The sequence below is a fragment of the Toxorhynchites rutilus genome, chromosome 3, assembly GCF_029784135.1.
Source record: "Toxorhynchites rutilus septentrionalis strain SRP chromosome 3, ASM2978413v1, whole genome shotgun sequence".
Taxonomy (NCBI): Eukaryota; Metazoa; Arthropoda; class Insecta; order Diptera; family Culicidae; genus Toxorhynchites; species Toxorhynchites rutilus.
The window spans coordinates 268,285,149-268,311,326 of NC_073746.1; positions in this window are offsets into that span (position 1 = coordinate 268,285,149).

Genomic DNA, 26,178 nt, shown 5'->3' on the forward strand with positions numbered 1-26,178 from the left:
TATGCACCAAGATTGAGGATTTCGTCAGGCTTCTCAGTTAGAGAAGCTAGACTAGAGATAAAAGAACTGCAAATGTCTAAAGTTTCTATAGTCAAACACTGACGTGTTAATTTAAAAAAAATCTAAATTTTCTTTTCTTCAAAAATTCAAAATTTGTTTTCTTCATTCTTTGTTTTCTTCATCATTATCTAATCTAGTACTGCTTTAACAATTAACTTCAAAAGCGTTTTTCTCGAAACTATTTTTTTCAAACTGGCGTACACGATATCTCCAGCTCTACTGAAACGATTTATGTCGACTTTATATGAATACAATCTATATCTATCTCTATCGCATGAATCAATTAAAAATTAGTTTTTTTTTTAATTTTACTATTTCAATAAAATCGGGAAGCGTAAAAAAACATGTTCAAAACAGCAAACATGTTTTTGACTTGTCCGAGGTTCATGCGATAGCGACATCTTTGCTGATTCAGAATATGTTCGATTTTTTAGTTTCAGATAACCATAAGGGATGGAATCGTGTACGTCATGGCACAACTTTTTTTTAACCCTTTCACTTTATCGGCTTGTATTCTAATTACGAATATTTTTTTCCGTTTATTTTTTTGTTTGATTGTTAAAAGATAGACAAACAAATAATGATATAATGGATGGTAAAAATATCCTTTGTTTTATTTTTTTTCGGAGCTCGGAAAAACGTCCGAAATTCGCGCCTCTACACTAGAATACCCCCTTAAAGGAACACATTCCGGTCTGCACAAATGAGCTTGAGCTTGGGTAGACTGTACAATTCGTAGCTGCTCTCCGTGATTGACCTGAACCAACCAAATTGCACAAAGAACACACAGAATGACGCTTGGGACTAGCAAATCATTCTCGATGTGCAATTTCCGGTGATCCAAGCTTTAAATGGTCAATAACGACGCCGGCCACGTCCTTACAGTCACCAGGGGAAGGGAAGGAATGTTAGTATGATATTCGCCGCCCGAAAGCCAGAAGGGTCGCCTCTATAGCGTGGTTCCCTAGCGAAAACCATGGGAGGGATAGTTGTTAGTGGGAAGAGGTAAGAATCAGGATTCACTGTGGTAAGTGATATGATTATGTAAACGCAAATTATCGATCATTTTACGAAGTCGAACTCCGGAAATCTTACGTGGCAAAGATTATCTTTAGGTATCCTGAGAAGGAAAACCTGTGAAGCTTATCGGACCGGCTGTATATTATATTATTTATCGCACGTACTCGCAATCGGGATGGTGGAGCCTAAGAAGGTAACCAAGAGAAATCTTATAAAATCAATATAACAAGAAATGTAAATTGTTTATCGTTGCGCATTTTCTTTATGAAACTCCAATTGCTACGCCGGAGAGTCATGTTTAGGAAACCTGAGAAGGTAATCGAGAGAACTTCTTTAAATTAATCGATCCGGATATAAATTATGCTGTTCATTGCATGTACGCTATATAGAAATCCAATCGTAAGAGCGAAAAGTTATCTTTGGAAACCTTAGAAGGTAACCGAGTGAAATCCTCTAAAAGTTTTTTTCATACTTTCTGAAGAACTTCCATTAATTGAAAGCGTAAAGAACATACAAAATATGTACATACATATATAATAAATACACATATAACTTTACAACAAACTGCATTACCTATTTTTTAAACACATAGTCGACTTAGTCGAAGTTTGGCCAGAATATGTAGAAATGTATTCCTCTACGCGTATTCAAAGATGCCAAAATGATGGACCTACGTTTTCCAATATTTGGGGGGCTCAAGCATAATTTCACAACATTAACTTTCGGTATGAACATCTCTAGATATATTTGCTTGGCCCATGATATCCATTTTAGAAAACACGGCGCTGTGAAAGGAGACGAGTGCAAATATCTGAGCGAAGAGCAAAACCACACCAAAACTCTTTGCTTCTACACAGCCACACCACACATATAAAAAGAAAATGAGAGAGAGAGGGATTATGGCGATCGAAAGCGATGAATGCGAACGATGACGTATCACAAACCAGCCACAAAATTATTGAAATGGAGAGATATATGGACTAATAGGTAGATAGGTAAAGAAATTGCGAAGAGAGAGAGAGAGAGAGAGAGAGAGAGAGAACGAAACACCACTAGCTGATAAGTGGATCCCACTCTCCAAAGGTCCAACATCCGCTCAGGAACATATTCGCGCCACTTCTACTTCGTCCAGCCATTGACCGCTGCGGAACCCTCATTTCACTGATGATCTGAATAAAAAAAACATTAACGGTCTCCGGGATCCGCATTCAAAGAATGCTATATGTATATAATATATATAATATGTATGAGATGTGAAAGTGAAAATAAAAACTTAGTCCATAGCGGTATATCCTCAGCCAACCATATTAGCAATTCCTTTTGTTGTGATATGTTCACTGCGGCGGTGTAAGCAAATATCGCGAGCAGAGAGCGACGATTAAAACACACTGCGCAACCGAGAGCGCGACGACTGAGAACGAAACCGAGGCCGAGAGTGCAACGAACAAAAGCAGATTGAGAAAGCATAACGACTAGGAAACTCTCACTAACAGCGAACTGGAAAAATGGCTTCGTTTGACCCGGTGAACCATTACTCATTTTTATTTCTGCGATTAGCGATGGAATTAAGCCAAATTTCACTTATTTTAACTTCTGTAGAACAGACAGCACATTTTTCATCCATTTCACAAACTGTAACACCTTTGGACGATAGAAATCCGCCTAACCGCAACCGCACAAACAACACATCACAGAGCGAAAAAGCGCACGTCCACTCCGGTACGTTTCTCAACCCGACCACATTCCGGTCTGCACAAATGCATACAGAAATAAGAGTGCCAGCGGTTTGTATATGAAGTAACGGTGATGATAACGGCTCGGTGCCCACTTTTGTAGTCTCTGTTTAGGAAAACGCTTTGTGACATGCACCACTTCGATCAGGTACAGTGATTCGCCTCCAATTGGACATACGGAGGCACCACTCAGTGTCGCATTAAAAGCGAGTGTGGCCTGTGAAACTTTCCATGATTGATAGAAACAATCATTATTCTTATAAATACCTATCAATGTTTTTCTCATTAAACCAGACTATAGTCCAAATTTTATCATCTCCTCTAAATCAATTGTGCCAGCTGATAGATGCTTGCAGAGATGCCAACCTTCCTGGTTTTTCAGGATTTCCCAGACTTTTTAGCACGCTCCCTGATATCCTGACGAACATTTAATTTATCCTGATTTTTCTTAACTGATCCTGATTTTCCCTGATTTTTGTACTCTTTACATTATTCGTAAATTGGGAAAAATTCAACAAGTCTTCCACTGCTGATATGCTTTCCTCATTTGTTGAGTAAATATTTATTCTAAAGCATGGATGATGAATTCAGTGAAAATTTGAATATTGATTTCTCTGCAATTGGCTGTAGTGATGCTGTTGGTTTTTCGGAAAATATATAAACGATAAAAAAGTTAGGCGAAACACTAGCATTTCCGCTTATGCGAGGATTTATACCATGCTTATTAATTCATTTACATATCTGGTCTTCGCCCGAAGGACGATTTACTCTGTTTCTAGTGGGATTTGGAATGGATTCTGTATTATGAGCTACTACCAAGCAACCTGATTCTCACATGTAGGGGAGCCGCGGGTAAGACGGACAGTGGGGGTATAATGGACAGGTGGTTGATTTGTATAGTTGCATTATGAATTTAAAATATCTGTTGATGGGAAACCCTTCTACATGCTGTTCTATAATATTTAAACCTATGACAATGAATACTGATCAAAAGTGGAATAGAGAAACAAAAACCGAAAATCGAACATGATTCCGCGTGTGGATGTAACTTTAGCGGTTTCGATATTAAGCATTTTGAGTGGTTTAATTGCAAAATTAAATTCGCTGATGGTTATATTTCGGTTTGTGAGTTGACAGAGAAACTTATTAGGTATGTACGGAAAAGTAAATTCAATCGTAAGTGGTAAATGTAAATTATTGAAATAATTGCACTGGAAGGGTTGAATGGACAGTCACTTCCATAATCACATCCAATGCATGATGGAAAGTGAAGGGAAGAATATTAAACTCTTTTTTATATTGCTTTCTCTTTTTGTTCTATTTCAGTTACTGGACGCACAAACACTGAGAGAGAGTGAAATTATTCCTCTCGCGAGCGATAAACCTCTACGCTTCGTATATCATGAACCTGTCCATATCCCCCCCACTACATGTCCATTATACCCGCATCGATAAAAATGTTTTGCTTTTCGGCTTGTTTTATTTTCAGTAAAAACATGGAAAAACACATTTTTATAAAACATTTGGCCAGTTATTTCGAAAGCCAGTATATTAACTTGTATGAAACTTCTTTTAAAATTTGAAAACATGAGTTTCCAAAGATACAATTGAAATTCTCCTTCACATGTCCGTCTTACCGCCATCTCCCTTATGGCTCGCAGACGTTTATGACGAGGAAGCAAACATGTTCTGGGAGGATAGAATATTTAAGCTGTTGCAAAGTTGGCGAAAGATTGTGAAACAGAACGATGGATATAAAATTAAAGTATAATGCTTTGATTGAAAATGCTGTTTTTGTTTTCCCAAAAATCGACATTAACTTTTCGGACAACCCAATATGAGCTATCCTGATTTATCCTGATTTTTATTTTCATTCTTCCTGATTTTTTCAAATTATAGTTGGCAACCCTGGATGCTTGTTGTCGGCAAATTTATTTATTTATTTATTTATTTTTACAAATGTGAATAGGCCTAACATTTGCCCTAATGAACACAAAACTTACAACTACTTCTTACTACTACTACTGTTTACGACAGGACTATGGAAGTGTAACAGAATAGAGCTTTTTAAGGTACGCACGAGACAGATGGAAGTCGTAACCAGAGATTCCAACCTTCCTGATTTTTCAGGATTTCCCAGACTTTTTGGCACGCTCCCTGATATCCTGACAAACACTCAATTTTCCCTGATTTTTATAAAAGATCCTGATTTTCCCTGATTTTATACTTTTTGCTTTTTGCATTTTTTTACTTTTTACTTTTTGCTCAGAGAAAAAACCCATATAAATATATTGGGAGTTTTGCTGGTTGTGTATGAGAACTGTCATAAGGCCAGGCGCAAATTGAGACGCGTATAGCGCGAGTAATCTGCCGCGATATAGCGCCTGTTTTTGTGACTAATGAAAACAGATAGAACGGCGTAAATTGGCCAGATGACGCGAGAGTGTGGAGCGCTCGTGAGACACGACTCGCGTGACGCTGTGGCTGAACCACAGTTTCTCGTGCTGGTCGTACCGGTCGGGTGATTGTGTTAGTAAATAAATATATCGCGCAAATCTGTGTGAATCAGACGTTGTATGCGAGTGGCACGTTATTTACACCAAACTGCGACTGAATATGCGCTCCACCAGCTACGTTTGTGGCACGTATGAGTCGTGTTGCTAGTCTCGTGTTCGTTTACGAGCGCTATACGCTTCTCAATTTGCGCCTTGCCTAATAGTCTACATTAAAAAGCTTTCCGGTACGCGCTCATATAATGCTTACTCTGCCTTTCGATTATACTTTATCTGTTCGCATTTTCAAAGGGACAGTGTCGACATTTTTTAAATTTTGAAGTTAACGTGAAAGAAATATAATCTATAAGAATCATATGCCCGAAGGTTCTCGCAATTCAATCTCAATAAAACGAAGATTAGAAACAGAATTGGAACGGAAACGATGAAAGGAATATTATCGACCAAAAATTATGTACAGTTAAATAAAAACGATACAGGTTTCATTACATGTTCGCAGCAAATAACATCCAATGTACAAGAATTTTAGAAGTAAGAACGTGTAAGCATGTTTTTTATTAAACTGTAATTATTATTAAAAGGTGTTTTATTGATTGAAGAATATATATTAAATTGTTTGTAAAACAAGAAGTTGTAAGAATGATCCGTGAGACACGACAAATGAATTTGCAGGTACACTACATATGTTTAAAATCTCCGTTCATGTGCATCAGTTGAAACATGGTTACCTAAATCGTTACGACATGTGCGTTTCATCTATGCATCGATTTTTTTAAAGCAAATCGTGGCGGGTGATGAAACCAGGTCAATTTAAAAAAAATCAGGTTCAGGTGGTATTGGAGAGAAATTCTGTATTGTGAGCTTTTACCAAGCAACCAGTCGATACATTCCTACAAATACTGCTCGCAACTGGACAAATTCGCTTCCCTAATTAGATAATGTTTAGGATTGTTAGGCTACCTTAAAGATTTCAAGACTTCCTGAATTGATTGCAAAACAACACTGTGCATATAAAATTCAAAAAATAATACTTTTGTTCTCTCAAAAATGAGTATGAACTTTCCGGACAACCCAATATGAACTATCCTGATTTTCCCTGATTTTTTTTACATTCTCCCAGATTTAAAAAAAAAATAGATGGCAACCCTGGTCGTAACATAAACTACAACGATTGAACACAAGACACATACTTGTTACAGGTTCGTTATAACTGTAATTGGTTCATGCAGGTGGGAGATATAAAAACTTGTTTGAGCATAAAACCGGACGATGAATGATTAAATTTATGATTCGAAGGAGTTCAGAACAGTCACGGTTTAGAATTACAACGCGCATCTTGTATTCAAAAATAATAGAAGATTTTTTCCTTGTAAACGAAATAAATGGAGATACTCTTGTAATTCGCGTTGATGGCATTTAGTTTCGTATGCTGTCATTGGGAGGCGAAAATGATGATGAATTTTCATGTGGAATAATTAGTTTATTTATTATCAGAATAAAAATAATGAACGAAAATTTACGAAAAATGTAGACTTCACACTTAAATGTTAATGTTACAATGTTTTCTTAAGTTCAATATTATTCTTACGATACATGTTTAGTTTAAGCTGTTTATTATCATTGTTGTGTCAATTATTTCGCAGTGCTGATTCTATATACGCCTCATGCGATTGTTTGCATAATTTGTTCTGGATGTTTTCGTTAGAAACAAATTACGTGTTCTTAGTTGACGCCCAGGTACATACACCCAAACTAGCGTTGGCTGAAAACATTTCATCTTTGGTAGAAATAATGTCATTTCGTGTGCTGGAGGGTCAAATGCGCAAATAATGAACTGTTTTAAAAGCTTAAAAAAAGGTTTGTATGTATGCGAGCAGACATCTCTTTCTGTTTTCTTTTCTCATTTCATTTGGAATTGTTCCAAAAAAAGTCCCTACGACGTCTATGAACGACATGAACGAGAATATGTCTTTCTCTGCCTGGGCCGTGTATTCGGCAAACTATACAAAAAGCTTTCATATTCTTTCATTTAAATGTGTATCCTGTTTCACTCGGTCATATTGACTCTAGCATATATATTATACAAATAATATACACGTATTGGGGAGTAGAACATTTTCTGTTATTTTTCGGCTCATTTAATGTGATAAATCGGGATGCCATAACATGTGCTAAAAATTAAGTTTGGGTGTAGTAATGGAATGTCAATGCGGTAAAATGCTTTACTGAAGTCAGTGTGAAGAGTTTCTACGTGTTTGCCATTTTCCATTGCATTCAAAATAAAAGTCACAAATGCCAACAGATTAGTTGCAGTTGAACGGACTTTGACGGGACCATATTGCATACACGTTATTCTATTCATTACTTGTTGGAAGACTTTTTCGTTCAGACCTAGTCCTACTTCAAAAATTGTAAAGTTTACGGCACGGATGCTGTAAATGAACGCAGGACGCAGAAGTTGTTTGTTTGATATTGTTCCGGATTATTTTAATGTTAAACGTCGACTTTGCTCTGGTCGGCCAGAAACTGAAAAGTCGAAGAAATTTTGCAACTGGTCGAGCAAGACCGACATGCAAACTGCCAGAAGATGTCCGATGCACTAAGAATCCGCTCTTTCTATTGTAAATGGATGTCTAATAGTAAGATGAAGCTCAAATCACTGTCAAATTTACCGAATTGTCGTGGCTTATTTTCAACTCAGTTGGATAATCCAAAGTCCTCTAAGGCCAAATTCTGTCACGAATAGTCATAATTCAGCATCACTAGGACACGATGAGCTAATCAGGAAAGCTGTTGAAACTCACACCGACCAGAGCTTCCCTCATCAGGTGCAACATTCGCTAAGCAGCGGAAAATTAAATTATTCCAATTTCTTGTTCCTGCTTATCGTTAACTTACGTTCGCCGCCGCACTCCCCTTGGCGCGATGACGAAAACTTAAGGTAAACAAGACTTTTGGCTCTGGTGGGAATTCTCATCTCGTTTCTTGTTGTTGTTGTTTTTGTTGTGAGTGCTGATATGAGCATACGTATACGAATGTGTGGTGTTTAGCAGTGGTTTTCATACTCAAACAAGACATCCTGCGGGGAGCGAGCAGGAAATTGGAGGCTATATCCTAAATGTGCCCTCTGAGACACCGGCTTCCTTGTTTTGTGCGTACTTCCGATGATGACGATAATCAGGCTTGCTCAAACGAGTTGCTCGCCGAGATTTGAAGGTGTTGTTGCCAAGTTACGGGGGAGTACAAACAATGTCACCAATGTCACCTGCGAGATTTGCCAGGCCCGCGCTAAATGATTAATTTTGATTAGAGAAACAACCTGGTTGGATTGTGACGAGCCGCCAGGATGAAGAGGGTAGTAGGGGATATCAATTTGAGGCTCTAACTTTAGCGTAACATGGAAAACTCGTTTCCTTTTGGCTACGGTTGCTGTGGAAATCTGTATGAAACTTGTACGATTGAAGCAATTTAGTCCCGGTATGGTTTCGGCATAGGCTCTTGGTTTGGCTAAGATACCACTCGGTCTAATGATGGAAGGATATTCCTGTTCTGATCTTGTTTGCCATTATCATGATATATTGAAATGAGTTTTACGAGAGGAGTCCATACATTTATAGTTCGAAAGCATCTAATCAATTATTGAGAATCGTGTTGGGAATTGATCATTCGAAGAAGGTAACTGTGCGAAAATAAATGAATGATGGTGTTCAATGAATTGAAGGTTTTTGAAATTCGAGTAAAAAAAATCATGGTTGTTGTTATGGCTAATGGACCTACTCAAACATAATCACAACCTGTATGCACATGAAATTATTCTCTAAAAAAAGGTTGATATCTTTGTATGTGATTCGCACTGAGAGCAGCATCTTATTGCATCAATTCATGGAAATACAACTCAAATTGCCCATACAGGAAGTCCAGATGAGTCAATATTTTCAAATTAAGAGCCGAATCTAACGAGCTAGATTCGTCATTTCAATATGGCAAATTTCCAGAACTATCCTCTCGGAACAGAGGCTCAAGGATATCTGCTAGGTATAATCACAAGAGTTCTTCATCATGGTACATCGAAGAGAGAGAATTGTTATATCTCGTGCGACGTTTTCAACGCTAGCATACAGTATCATTTTCAATCGCCAAAAAAAACACTGAGCAAAAAAAACCCGACTTCATGAAGCATTTTGCCTTTGCCCGCCTTTTTCTCGCAATTCTTGCTTTTCCCGAATATGGCCACCCTGATCTCAAAAAAATTACCATTCGCTATGGAACACTCATATTTTCTCCAACCCAAACGGAATACAAACCTTCATTCGTATCAAAAATACATGTTTTTAAAATCTGCTTGTTAGGACGATTTCATTTGGAATCACTTTATGAGTAATGGCTTCTTATTGAAAACAAAAAAGGTTATATTAGGCTGTCAAAAAAGTCCTGCGGTATTTTTTTTTGAATTTTCATTTGTTCATAAAATTAGTTACAATCATCTGATTTAAGTCAAATATGCGCCGTTTTGTTCGATGAGTTGTTCCCAACGAGATGCCAACTTCATAATACCCCTGAAGCGAGCTTCTATCCTTATTGGCAAAAACTCGGATAGCCAATTTTCACAGGCCTCTTTTGTGGCTAACTTCTGACTACCTAGCTCGTTCGCCATGGACAAAAACAGGTGGTAGTCACTTGGTGCAAGGTCCGGACTATACGGCGGATGCAAAAGAACCTCCCATCCGAGATCCCGGAGCTTCTGGCGCGTCACCAAAGAAGTGTGTGGCCTGGCGTTTTCCTAATGGAAGACAATGCGGCCTCTGTTTATCAAAGATGGCCTCTTCTTCATGAGTGCTACCTTCAAGCGGTCCAATTGTTGGCAGTACAGGTCCGAATTGAGCGTTTGGCCATAGGGAAGCAGCTCATAATAGATTATTCCTTGACAATCCCACCAAACACACAGCAGAACCTTCCTGGCCGTTAATGAGGGCTTGGCCACCGCCTGAGCCGCTTCAGCGGGCTTCGACCACGACCGTTTGCGCTTCACGTTGTCGTAAGTGACCCACTTTTCATCGCCAGTCACCATCCTCTTCAGAAACGGGTCGATTTTGTTGCGATTCAGCAGCGATTCACATGCGTCGATACGGTCAAAGATATTTTTTTGCGTAAACGTGTGTGGCACCCATACATCGAGCTTCTTTGTGAATCCAAGCTTCTTCAAATGGTTAATAACGGTTTGATGACTTATCCCCAGCTCTTGGCCGATGCTACGGCTGCTACTATGCCGGTCTTTCTCGGCTAATTCAGCGATTTTGTCGCAATTTTCGACGACAGGCCTTCCGGAGCGTGGCGCATCTTCGACGACATCTACACCAGAACGAAAACGTTGAAACCATCGTTGTGCGGTGGAAATGGAAACTGTATCGGGTCCATAAACTGCACAAATTTTATTGGCAGCTTGAGATGCATTTTTGCCTTTGTCATAGTAGTACTGTAAAATATGTCGGATTTTCTCTTTATTTTGCTCCATATTTGCGACACTATAACTCACGAACGACTTAACCAAACAAAACACTGTCAAGGACTATATTATAGCGCCTTTACCTTTCCAACAAGCTATAGTATGACTCGATACAATGAATACAACTAGAACTACGCGCTTAAAACGACACCTCGCGGAAATACCGCAGGACTTTTTTGACAGCCTAATATTATTGAAAATCTGTATGATTTTTTTCCGTAACAACCTTAGGTGATGGCGGCCCGTAGAATTTCTTTTGTAGGGGAGCTGGAGGAAATGATCAGTACGTGTAACGAGGATTCTAATGAGATTTTTTGTGTGAGTATTCTTCCGCCGGACCGAATAATATCCTCCCAACTCTCTATGCAATTGTTTCTTAGCTCCGGTACTTTGCAGGTTTTGGAAAATGTTCGATTTTTTCGGGAAAAGGATAATTGGAGAGAGTAGTTTTTAAGCATTGACATTTCTCCACAATTAACGATAAAAATAACAGCATATGCTTTCGTTTGAAAGAAAAAGCCTGTCAGTAATAAGCAAAAATTACATGAAATAAGAAATGCCACATCTCACCTTAGGAGGATTAATTTGGATTTATACTCAGAGACCTCCATTCTCCTGTTCTTGTTCTTCCGGGAATCCAAAATTGATGCATTTATGAATACCGTATATTTGCTAATCGAAGTGACTTTTAGTTCGCAGTATGTTTGTACTTGCAAAAAAAAAAAGTGCGGGTTTCGGCCAATGTTCGATTTTTCGAACAGTCATTTCTCGGAAAATGGAAGATGGTAAAAAAATAATTCTTGAACATTGGAGTTCCTTTAGCGTTAATAATCGAAAATACAACAATGGCTTTCGTCAAAAAAATAATTTTTACAGCTTGGTCGTTAATGGGTGAAAAATGAACACAAACAAAAGTATTAGTCACTCGTTTTTGACGTTACGGGAAAGTAAGCACCCGAATCGGCAGAACAAATGTATGGGAAAACGAGAATACTTCCAGTTTTCATTATTTTTAAATGGGTTCAGGGATTAACGATTTGTAATGGACAGCATATCAAACAAATCTTAGAGCATTTCCGATTCGATTGGCATGTAAATCATCAGAATTCGCTCGCTGTGAAAATAGTTATAAACGTTAACTTAATATCATAAAAACGTGACCTGTTTTCTGATTTGGCATCCTTCCTGAAAGACGTAGCTCTACGTCAAAAAATGCTACCGATTCGCACGTGAGTAGAGCAACAACTGGACTTGATGGTTTGTCGTACCGAAAATGCGCTATTTATATCCTAGCGAGAGCACTTGGACGCAATGGCACACGATGAATAGTTGTAATTGGTGTTTTACCATTGAATTGAACCCGACGAGTAACCGTTGCGAAGATGCTTTTTATAATCTTTCAAACACTCTCACGGTGATACACGATGAATAGTGTGATTTGTGTTTGCTGCTCATTGGGACGGAGGTATGGGGCCACTGACAAATAAAAATGAATTGTATATAGTTTGTTTGTTTCTATTATAGAGAATCCAAACTCTTGCAGTTCTGTCGCCCATTGCCTTGAAAAAGGCCTTTTTAGAAGAAAAAAAAGAGGTTTCAAAAGGCCATTTGGGAGCCTCGTCTCTGCTGTTGTCCGGTCGCTTGCTGGTTGACTGATGAATTGAGAATGAAAATTATTCCTTTCGCTACTTTTGTACCTGATGCCATTGCCTGTGTTGGAGGTGCCGAGGAACTCAAAGTTTGAGTTTGAGTTTGAAAATTATATTTTCAGCTATGAAAAATGGCTATGTTCTCATAATAATCAATAACTCTCTGATAAACATTAGAATCAGCATGTGAGTAGATTTTGGCCAAATATCTGAAGTAGTTTTATTTTTTCAAATTTAAACTAAGATTAACTTTGATAAAAAAAAGTGGTTTTGGTACGGTGGTACGGGTGACAACAATGTCCACGTATCTCGAGGATCGGGAGGGAAGGGATAGAAAATAATGTTCACGTGAACACAGTCAATAAATATTGGAAAAGAATGCTTTCACATCTATATTCTAGAATAAACTCAATCTGTTCTGCATTTTCAGGAATTTTCGCACTTCCGCTCCCCCTGAATACTTTGTGTTTATCAATAAATGATAAAACATTTTATTTTATTTTATTTTTTTGAGAAAAAATAATGAAACTACAAAACTTTCAATTTTGAACCTTTCTTCTATATTTCTGATAGTTTTTTTTTATTTTACATACAGGATGATGTGAGGTTGGCTTACATTTTGATTATGAACGTTTTTCAGACACGCATAGTCCAAAATTTAAAAAGTTTAGTGACTATAAAATTGACAATGAATAAATAATAAACCACTCTATGAATGTGTGCAGTAGAATTTTTTCATCAAATATAATAATGTATCACGCCTTAAAAGATTCTCAACACACTACATCAAATGTAATTAATCCTTTTTTAATGTTAATTTACACAAATTCAGTTGCATGTTGAATGGAATGGACATGTCTGACAACTCTGTTGTCCTAGGGATGAGTTGTTTGTTATTTACAAATAAATAACATAACATGCAAAGTTCAGCGGGACAATATGACTTAGTTCCCGAAATCTAGTGAAAATGTGAATAGTCAGACTCGAAGGCGGCTAGTCATAAGATGACAATTGGATTGAAAAACGGATTGCAAAAAAAACATCGTTAAACGTCGTATTTCGAATATACAGCTCGCTTTCGATTTTCTTGAAAAGGTCAATAATTGTAGATACTCCCTTATAAAAACAATCAGTCGCTTTTGAAATTGGCTAAATTACAGTGAAAATCGAGGTACTGATTGTTTTGGTGTGGAATTGCTCTATAGTAAACTATGCGTAAAGATATATAAAGGTATAATATAAATACTTGCGGGGGAAAATCAAAACAACATGAATGGAATCCGGAAGAACCGAAGAGCGATACAAAAAAAATCTTTGACAATGTCAGTGGAAGTCGAGGAATAGAAAACAACCCAACAAATATTAAATCGTATAACTTGCATATTCTTAGTCGTATATAAAGTGGGATCAAATCCCAATCGCATATAATGTCGATCAAAATAGGTATCGTGTACACTAAAACCTGTTTTTGTGCGGTTTTTTTTGCGAATTTTTGTTGTAAGGTTTTCTGTTCTTGTGCGGTTTTTGCGATTTTTTTTGTGCGGTATATGAACGTAAGCATATTTGACGAAGTTATTGTCCATTTAGTTTTTTTTTCCAAGGTTTATATGCATTTCAGTGTGACAAAAATCATATTTGCGTCTCAATTATCCACTTCTGAAATCATTCCCTTCCTCCCATCAAATACTCTAAGTTTTTCTAAGTGTTTGCATGACATGATTTCTAACAGCAACTCGTTTCGACATGCAACTAAAAGCACAAAACAGCCACGCGCAACCGAAAAGGCAAACCGTTCCGTCGCAAAACAGGGAAACAAAAGGAAATTGAACGGTGAACGACGTGGATTTGAGTTATTTTCTTTTTTATGCGGTCCCTATTTACCGCACAAAAAAAGTTTTTTTCAAAATGTGTACCGAACACGATTTTTTAAAGCAACTGGTGAAGTTTTGCACGATTTTTTTATGCGGTCCCTATCCCCCGCACAAAAAAAGGTTTGCCTGTATATCTAAAATCTTATAAAATGCGAAAAACATGTTTTTAATCATTACGACAGATTAAATCGTAATACAAGGGTAACTATTTATATTTCGGGAATAGGAACAAAAACAAATAGTTAAGCTGCGAATATATTTTATTGTTTTTCAAAGTACTCGCCACGATGATCGATACACTTTTGCATGCGCTTAAACCAATTTTCAAAGCATTTATTCCAATCGACACGAGCCTTTTTTTTGAGCGATTGTCAAATTATGTGGGATCCAACGTGAACTTAATTTTCGCACAACTAAGTGTTCATGTAAAATCGCATATATGCTGGTTGAACTAATGCTTAGGGATGCCTCAATCTCACAATAGGTTACATGACGATCTTGCTTAATCATTTCGTGCACAGCATCGATGTTTTCTGGCACTACAGTCGATTTTGGACGACCTTCACGAAATTCGTCGGACAGCGAACTACGACCACGATTGAACTCACTATACCAGTGATACACAGTGGTTTTTGATGGAGCTTCATCGCCAAAAGTCAAATTAAGTTGATTGACGAACTCTTGTTGTGATAATCCACGTCGAAAGTCATAAAAAATCATCGCACGAAAATGTTCACGATTCAGTTCCATTTTTTTGCCGAGACCAAACTTTCAACTAAATATAAAATAAACAAATAGCGTCCGTATGACAAAATGTTCTGAGTACGTATATCGTCAAAAATGTCAAACTTTACGATGGAACCGTCAGATGGACTCACATGACATCAGTGTTGCCAATTCCCGAAATATAAATAGTGACCCTCGTACGATATAACAAGCATGGGTTTAAACTATCGTAAAATCGATTTAATAATCAAACATATATACATACCAGGCAGGCTGTAATCAATCGTATATACGTATAACAATATTTTCGCAATTCGCAAGCATTTTCCAGGCATGTATTTCGCATCATATACCTCCCGAAATATGGGGTATATCATGTTGTATATACGATAGCCGTACATAATAAAAACATAAAATCTGAAATAGAATAAATCTAAAATGGAACATAGATGCAATACAATTATTTGCTTGATTTAAAAAAAAAACCAAAAGGAAAAATGTTCACATGGTTAACAGGGAGAAGGATACAACAATTGTCCACGCTTGTCCATGGAAGTGGAGGGAAGTCGAAAATTGTCCTTTTTCTGTCCACGTGGTATATAGAGTGACTCTCGAGTGACGTCTCAAAAACAAATTTAATCTGCTCTGGACTGTCTAACTCTTCAAAGCGATATTGACGAAGTTCTGTTCTTTTGTCGCGAAAATGGAATGAGCATGAATCCAATAAGAAAAGTTATCTCTTTTACGCTGGACGCAATTGATCATCCGTATTACATCGGTAGCAATTCAAATTCCGTCTAAGACAACGATGTTAGTTATGTCCATTAATTTAGTATGTACGGGACTCCCTGCGAAATGTTTATTTGCACGATAAAATACCTTCTGCAAAATATTAGCTCATTTTTAATCAAGTTCGCTTTGAAAATTCGAGGGTCACTTTTTTCTCATACATCCATTGGCACTCTAATGTTCATATCCGGAATACTACTCATATTCTTATTTGTAGTTGCAACTGAGTGTTGTACTCTGCCGCTGCAAGTTGCACCGGCGGCAATCACGCAAAAATCATTTTTTGCAATCATTGTAGCCCTGAAAGTACATAAGGAAGTCGTCACGAATGCAATGGATGTTGGATAAGCTGAATATGGCTAAAGGAACAATGGATAACGGCATGTCCATCAGGACAGCATCAGTCAGTTTTGGAATTTCTAGAACCACCAACAAATCAAACGCAATAAATCTCCCACGATGAAGCTGGGATCCATTGATCCAGTTTTTACCACTAATCAGGAACAAGAACTGGTGGAGCATTTGCTGCAGCTGGAGAATCGATTCAACACCATCACAGTGCGAGATGTCAAGGAACTGACATTCGAGCTGGCCGAACGAAACAACATATCGATTCGGAACTAGAAATACCTACTTCGGGATCATTTAAACCAATTTTGATAAATTTTAGACCCACGTATATAATTGTCCGATAATTAGGTAAATGTTTTACGATTTTTTTGAAAACTCTGCACGTGGAATATAGATGGCCTTTTCGGAAGCTTGTGTGTAGTTTATGAACAACCCTAAACATTTAGTACTTCAGACAACACTGTTCGTGTTATTTTTACTAGACTAAACTGTTTGAAAATAGTATCGCTTCGTCTACCACGCGGGTGGTTTTTCTTACCACTCCAGCAAAATAAAAAGTATTTTTTCATCATTTCTAAAATTAATGAAAAATCGCCAAAAAAGTTGTACCTAAAGGACGTTTAACTGAAAATTGGCTTTCATAGGGGGGCTATCTTACCCCGTCTTCCCCTACCCATGAGTATCCTGTCTTATCGCTGAAAGGTGTATCGACGCTTGTCCACGGAGGGGGAGGGGGAGTCGAAAATCGTGCTTTTTCTGTCCACGTGGTATACGGACAGTCCTCATAGAATTCGATGGAATAACTTTGAATACAACTACCGAAGCCAAAGGCCAACTTCTTTCGAAGCAATTACAGTTGAACAAATCCCAAAATGTATCCTGGATGCTTTCAGCGCGTATCTTCGTATGACATCAATCTCCCGACAATCGTATTTTTAACCGAAGAAGTTCAAAAAGGGATCACGTTTGGTGTGCCGCAGGGAATCGTAGTTGGTCCATTCATTTTCATTTTGTTTATGAACGATGTGTGCTCTCGAGTGACGTCCCTAAAACACCTTAATCTGCTCTGGACTGTCTAACTCTCCAAAGCGATATTGACAAAGTTCTGTCTTAAAAGGCGAACACGAAATTATTGCGACACCGAAAATGTCATGCCAATTATCTTATAATGTTTATTTTTTTTTTATCCCATTTATTTATTTAAGGCTCATTAGCATTTTAGCTGTAACAGAGCCGAATTTTAATCGTGTACATGTCACATGGTTATCATATATCTATAATTAGCACATTACACAGTTGCCATTCGCCAGTATTCCTTCTATACCATTACATATGGTACATTCACACAGTAGCCATTTAGGCGTAAGAGTATTCTTTCTGTTCTTCCATTATCCAGTTGGACCACCGGACAGCGGAGACAGTTGATTGATCATTGTTGAGTTATTTATAGAACAGCAGCCCGATGTGTCTTGCAGAGCAGAGCAGTTGTATGGATGAATCGATCTTATTTCGACCGTGGATCGATCTCCATCGCTGATGATTGTTGCGTGGACGTAGCTATTCTGTAACAACACAAAGATGGTCAATGAGGGTCCTGAGTTTTGAACTCACGATCGATCGCTTACTAAGCGAACGCGCAACCAATGTGGCTACGGAGACCCCCTATAATGTTTAGAATCAAACTAAAATTTTAGGGTATATATATATATTTTATTTACTATATTTACTTCAAAAATCAAAAGAAAAGTTAATCGATGGAGCCTTGAGTGTAAAATTGAACGCATTTTCGCTTGATGCCCTCCATCAAAGTCTTTACAGTGTCATCCGGTACCAGTTTCTCAGTTTTTTTCCATTTTCTTAACATGTCCTTCTCGTCTTAGACTGTCTTCTTGCTCTTTCGTAGTTCCCGCTTCATTATTGCCCAGTACTGCTCCACCGGGCGCAGCTGAGGACAGTTTGGCGGGTTCATGTCCTTTGGAACAAAATGGACAGAATTGGCCTCATACCACTCCAGGACACTTTAAGAATAGTGGCATGATGCCAAATCTGGCCAAAATAGCGGAGCTTCGTCGTGCTGCTGCAAGAACGGCAAAAGGCGCTTCTCGAGGCACTCAGATTTGTAGATCTCGCCATTTACTGTGCGAGATATGAAACGAGATATTTGGAGGCGAACTTCGACATTTTCTTCTTCTTAATTTTGTCGTCCACATCGAACTTGCTCTTGCCGGTGAAAAACTCCAACCCCGGAATTTGCTTAAAATCGGTTTTTATATACGTTTCGTCGTCCATCACACAGCAGCCATATTTTGTCAGCATCTTCTCGTAGAGCTTCCGTGCCCGAGTTATAGCCGTCGATTGTTGCCGCTCATCGCGGTTTGGGAAGTTCTGTACCTTGTATGTATGTAGTCCAGCTCTCTTATTTGCATTCTGGACGTTGCTCTGCGACATGCCGATCTTTTTAGCCAAATCACGGCTTGAGACGTTGGGATTTGCTTTAATCATCCGCTTCACCTTTCCCTCCGTCTTTTTGTTCTCCGGTCCCGGTTTTCTTCCAGCTCCTTTGCCGTGGTCCAACGTCAACCGCTCCTGGAACCGCTTCAACACTCTGGAGACGGTTGAATGGTGAATGTTCAACATTTTTCCCAACTGCCGGTGCGACAGGTCAGGAAATTCCAGGTGTTTGGAAAGAATTTGTTCTCTCGACTCGCGTTGGTTCACCTCCATTTTCGTTGAATCGAAAAACACGACTTCGAGTTTCACAGCGTGTAGACAATACACATCAATGAGAAAGTGTGCAAAATTTGGTTGATTTTTACCCAATGGTAAAAAAGTTATGCCCTGTTGAATGTGTCGCAATAATTTCGTGTTCGCCCTTCACTCTCGCGAAAATTGTATGAGCATGAATCCAATACAAAGATATCTCTTTTACGAGACGTCTTCTTCTTCTTCAATGGCACTAACGTTCCTAGAGGAACTTAGCCGTCTCAACGTAGTATTACTTGAGTCATTTTTATTAGTATTTAGTTGAGATTTCTATGCCAAATAACACGCCTTGAATGCATTCTGAGTGGCAAGCTCTAGAATACGCGTGACCACAGTGCAAGACGGAGGCAATTTCTTTGAAGAAAAATTCCCCCGACCAGAACGGGAATCGAACCCGAACACCCGGCATGTTAGTTGTGACGCTAACCACTCGGCCACGGGAGCACGCTACGATACGAGACGTCCGGACGCAATTATTCATCCGTATTACATCGGTAGTAATCCAAATTCCGTCTAAGACTACGATGTTAGTAGTGTCCATGAGCATGGAATGTCAAAATGTGCTTTTAAGAATAGGATTCGAAGACAAGAAACAAATAAAAATTATCGGAGACGTCCTCACTAATGCTTGAGCCACTTGGAATCCGGATCCACTGCTCATATTCATATTTGCAGTCGCGGAATAACCGACAGTTTTGTTACAAACGAGACTATGGCCTCGAAGCAAGGAAGAGAGCCTATATGGCCGTGCATGACCAAAGTGAAAACGTAGTGAAGAAAACTTTGAATTGTTTTTCAAAACCACACCGAAATATTATTTTGAAATAAAATTCTTAAAAATACAAAAGATACTTTATTCTGATTCCTTATACTGTCCTAGGAAATCGTCCAGTATGTAATGAACTCATTCACGATACAGAGTGTGCTCTAGCAATCAATAATGTTTACGCGCAAATAGCTATTAATATTTGTCCAACGAACCATGTGCAAATTACGTCCCTCCTCAGCCTCATCGCCTAACGCAAACTTATGGCACCGAATGTCGCAATCATTTAACATTTTCGCCCGCCGACACCCATATTGAACTGCACACAAAAGAAAACCTAGCGTGAAACTGTTTTATCCAGTTTTTATTGATAGCCGTTGGCTTTTACGAGCGCAACATCACGACGAACTGTCATCATGACAAAGCATCACTTAATCTCACGTAAAGTCTATAACAACCGCACTCAGAACTATGTTTGCTTTCCGTCCTTCTAAAACGACACTTTTTTTCGTGTCGCTATCAAGTAAAAGCTTAATTTATTTGCCAATCAAGCTCTTTTGTTTGAGAATTAATTTGCAACGAATAATCGCGTTCAGGGAAAATTTAGCGGGGGTGGGACGTATCAAAACAAGACTGTTGGTAAACTTCACCATGGCCGGTGGGTAGGTAGATCGCGAAAATCCACGCTTGTCTGGAAGTCAGTTAATTGTGAAATTCGATTTTTCACGTGATTGCCGCCGATGCAACTTCCAGCAGCAGGGCAGGGCACACCATTACTCATGGGTACAAAATGGATGCACGATTCTCTATTGTTGTGAATTTCCGATTTTCCAGAGCACTAGCAAGCGAATTCGGTAGCTAGTGCCGTGCTGTGAATGCACTACGAGTGCACCACTGCCGGAACTGTGGATGTGAGGGATCAAGTGGTGGCGTCCGCTAGTGGAAGGGTGATTTGTCGCGCGTTAGTCGTGCCACATGGACACCGGGCTGGGTACTGATGTTTGAACGAGATTTGAACACAAAGTGTAGCTGTAGCGACCTGGAACATAACTTCCGGTCAATTGAGGACTAATCGAGCATAGCGGTGCGATGCCAAAATGGTTTCGATGATGTGTCGATACTGAACGGCGATCGTCGCTACTCAGAAGCAGATTTTCTCAGCTGTTATCCGCTAAGGACAGGGTTCAACTTGTTCAACTTATCAACTCAATCCACTACCGCCATGTCAGATTACAACACACATTGTGACAGAAAAGGATGAAATCGGTCACTAAATATTTATTACTCACTCAAGTTTTTTGTATCGCATTAGGTTGGTTCTAAACCGACCCCTAATTTGTAAAGGTCATGAAGTACCTAAGACATCAGATTGACGACTTCAGCTTTTAATTGTAGAGTGAGACTCTTTACTAGCTTGTATACCAGATAATGAGTGGAATAAAAGAAAAATACAGAGGCCAAACCATGTTCGACATGTAAAAGTAAAATTTTCATCAATTTTTTGAAAAATGTACCTATAGTGAAATTCACTATCGAATGACATTAAACAAGCCACAATGTACAATCTATCAGGATGAAAATAGATGTTAGATAGATAGATAGATAGATTGATGCTTCAAGTTAATGGGATCTCTGTTGATAATTGGCACACAAAATACACTTATGTGGTTCATCAACTGTTTTTTTTTATTTTCACTAAGATGAGCAGCGAGAAAACACTGAATAGCATGGGAATAGGTTAACCATAGTGCTCAAGTTAAACGGCATTTCACAACAAGGATTCCAAATGATAGGCCATCCCGTCCCTACTGCCTTTGCAACTTCCCATCGCCGACAATCTAATGAAAAATCCAATTTTATACTCAACTGTAGATGCACCGACGGTGAACACGCAAAAATCAAATTTTGCAATCACTGTAGCTAAAGCGTTTAGCCAAAAGTGAATTATTGTAAGAGCTTCTTAACTATCAGAGAGAAGTCCACTGAGGGATGCCTTATGAAAAGATTCGCTGAGCTCTAGAATGTTATTGATCATAGGAAAATAATGTCTGACAAAAGTGCTTGGAGGCTAATAAAAATGATAGAGCATTCATTTTGCACCCATTAGTGTGCCCTGTCCTATCACTGGTAGTTGTATCGACAAACTTAAAAGCTCACCTTATTACTTGAACAATAAAGAATTATCCAGACCACTTGCGATTACGGGGGTCGTTTGAAAAATCCGTGCAATATCAGAGAGATGGCACTACTGACGCGTATTGAGGATATGTTTAGTGAGTAGTATCTCTTGGAAGACTACACACCAAGTTTCAGCCAGATCGGTCTGTTGCTTTGTGGTTAGCACTCGTTTGAATCGAGGAAGTCGTGTGATTTTTGTTTACATCACGAATACGCACAAGCTCACGAACCCCAAGAAGTTGTTTGTAAATTTTATGGAGATAAGGTTCCAACTCGTTTTACATCCTCCGAAGTTACGAAGTAAAATGAGAAATTACAATAAGGAAATTCGAAAAGTTGTTTAAGACTTTGCTGTGTCTTTTTTAGAAATTAGTGTAGGCACAATTAACATTGAATTGACTTCAAATCATTCTTAAATGAACATGGGTTATGGAATATTCCGAAAATTGAGCAGGTAACTTTAACATAAAAAGTTTAAATGAAAATATGAAAAGAACAGATAAGAAAAAAAGTGGTACTTACGTATTCACCACCGCAGTGCAGTTTAAATTTATAATCTAAATTGCACTTCAGTGCCATAACACGTATGTACCAAAATTGTCAGCTTTCTTTTAAGTAAACGGGCTGCGTCATCCATATGAATGGATAAACTTCATAATCTATATAAATAAAAATAATTTGGTGTCCGTTCCTCACGATTTAACTCAAGAACGGAGCAACGAATTTGAACAGTCAGTAGCAGGATTGAAGTGTATTAGCCCGCGACAGGTGTATATGTCAAAAAAGAAATTATATACTACGAATATAGATCGCGCACAAAAAAAATGATTTTCGGAGAACGTGAGTGTTCGAAGCGGGACGAAGTTTGCCGGGTCAGCTAGTACGTTATAAAACTGCATTCTTTCCCTTTTATTTTTTTTATTTTTGAAAAGTATATACTGTACTGTACTGTATATTCAAAATTAAATCAAATCTGTTACACATTAAGAACTTCAAAACTCTCCGTATTTATCAATAAACGGTTTTAGCCGTCTAAGAATGCTGCCTAGTCAAACGTATATATATTTTTTTCTCAAATCATTGAACTCTTTCAGTATTCTAAAAATACCTCACGTAACCTCGTGTAAATGGACAAACTATTTCCTATGATTGAACTTTTCTAATTACGGGGTCTGCATAGACCCTCATAGCCCAAAACTATAAAAATTAAACAATACCATAATGGTTGAGGTTTCATGATATGAGTAAATGGTTTTTCATCAAATATAATTTTCTATACACATTGTTATATCTCGAGAACAGTTAGTCTTAGGATAATAATGTCTGTACACTTATCCATACAGAATTGCGTGTAAAATTTATTTTTCAAAGTATTTTTATTCGTCAATTACCACGAATCAATATTTACATTTGTATGAGATTGTCCACTCACCTTTAGTCGTCAAATTTAAAACAAATGAGCCAGTATTCCAATAAAAATATACATGGAATTAGGTAGCTGATTCGGATTATTTCAGGAAATGATAGAGATTAGCATTTCACGAAAAAAATCCTTCTTCGCATATGGTCTATTCTTAACTAGGACAGAGTTGTTGAACTTTTTTTGAGCCCAATTTTATGTATTGAACAGACTCTAATTTAAAAAATACGCTACTTAGAATGATTATCCTGCTCATTTGCAATTTTGCATATGTAGAATGTAGTTGCAAAACGTTTAAATTAATTTCACCAAGTGCTTTTCAGAAGTAAAGAAGAATCATGAAATGTTGTGTTTTTATGGATTTTTATTAATTTTACAAAAATGCATGATAAACTGAATTGTTTCTATCAATCAAATTTAAGTTCTCCAACTACTCTTCAATTCCTTGCTTGGAACCACAAGAATTATCTTCCACTATTCCATTCCATTCGCCACTAATCTTCCACTAATTTAAATGTTTTATAACAGATTTTTGTGCAAAATTTTCTCATCTTTCAATCGCAAATGAATCGTTCTAAGCAGCGTACTTTTTGAATGTGAGTCAAATTAAGGCAACAAAAATCGATCTAAAAAAAGTTCAATAATTGTTTCTTAGTTGAGACGTGACCACAAGCGAGGAAGGTTTTTTTCATCAAATAAGATCCTCTATCACCTCCTGAAATATTGTGGATCAGCTATTCAATATATTAACAACCTTCTCAACTGTTTGAACATTACTTTAAATTTCCATAGTAAGTTGATGAATTTCCCAAAATCGGGCAGCAGGTTTCAAGCTATGATTTTTTGGAAAATGAAGCATTTTTTAAATGAAGAGTATCGGGTAATCAATAAATTTGGCGTTGAATTGTTCTCTTGTAAACTATTCGAATTTCATAAGTAATGTTTCAAAACGGATTTGAGCGGAGGAAAACCAAAACAACAGAAATGGAATTTGGAAGAAACTAAAGAGCTAAAAAATAAGGGCAAGGTTAGTATAAAATCAATAGTAATCAATAATTTCTGATGTAGTTTTTCCCCGCGAGCACTGCGATATCGAAAGTGAGCTTTGAGTGATTTTTGAAACACTGTAACTCTGTTATAAAATAATGCATTCATCGAAGCAAACACTGGTCCTTGCATAGAATATTTTCAAGTTTGTGGTGGTCAGTGGACTGTTTTGACCATCGATTTGCTGTGCGTTCATTATTTCATTGAATATTCCTTATTCAAAATTGAAGGATAATTTTTCATTCGATAGAGAATACCTCTGTAGGAAAAGGTTCTACTGCAACTTTCTATGAATTAAATGGAAACGAAATGAAATTATTATTGGGAATATATTTTTAAAATCTATACAAACTTTGAAAGCAAACCAAAAACGTTTTATTTTTTTCTTGCGATGTCTTTTGTCTACAACCCATGCACATATCAAACTAAAAATATGTACGTACGATAACCCTAAACTAGAAATTTGTAGCTTGAAAATGAAAATTTTGAAAATCTTCATGTCATCATTGATATCGAAACTACAGCGTTCCGAAATCATTGAAAAATTTCGACCCTTTACTTCTCAATCCTTTATAAAGTACAGATCTATAAATATCAGTGAATGTTTCCAACTTTATCTATTCTTTTTTTGAAATTCTTTTTTCTGAATAAAAAATAATCTATGCATATGGAATTGTTCTGTTTGTTTGTGTGCGCTTCAAATACTCGGAAAGTTCGGCACTGATGGAGCTTATATTATGACACAATATACAATCCACTTCAAGAATGGTTTTTGCTACTGACAACGCCTCAGGAAGTTTTAAGATTTCCAGTTGAAATAAGCACAATTTTGAAATAAAGCTGTGAAGGTAAATTAACTTTCTAGTATTGAATATGTTGCCCAAGATCAATTTTTGGAATTCTGTGCTTTATTTTCGGATTCAGGTTGTTCAACTGTATATTGCAGGTTTTTGTGTTGGCAAACCAGATAGCCTTTATATAAGCGTGACAGGATGCAACTAATAGAATTTGTAGAAAAATAAACTTGAATGGAATTAAAATTCGATTTGCGCGCAATTTACATATTTCCTCATTTATTTCAATAAAATAAGAAAAAATGTTCACGTTGACAACAGGGGGAGAGGTATGAAAATGTCCACGCTTGTCCACGGAGGGGGAGGGGGGAGTCTAAAATCGTGCTTTTTCTGTCCACGTGGTATGTGGACAGCCCCATATCAGGGCTCGAAATCTTCGAAGGTGAAAAATGAAGACCGACTCAACTCTCAGTAGCTTCGCTTCGACTACAACTGCTTCGGCAGTCGCCGTCAACAAAAAGTAAATTGACCAGAAAATGAATTGACTAGCGTTGACTAGCGAGGATGACTGATGAACTAGTCCAGTCAGTGGTTATTCTAACTGACGCGACTAATGAATACAAACCTGCCTCTTCATCCAACTGACTTCAATCCACATTTCTACCCCCCTAGGAATTGTTACCCGCGTGCGCAATCTTATTTATACGTCCCTTCAGAAAGTGAATCGAAAACTTGATTTCTGATACAAAAAAGTAGTTATCCCATTAATGGATGGTTTGTTGTCTATCCATCGTGAACTCAAACAAACGAACTTAGACAGTTATCAAGTATGCTATAAAGGTCCTCGCGTTAGTATTAGTAAATAGCGTGCAATACACACTGCACGCTATTTTATACGTGTGAGTGATTTTCGTGTACGATACAAAAAAATCTAGCTCACCTGTAGCGTATGTCAAACCACGTTGCTCTCAAACTTCGATGCATGCATACATGAT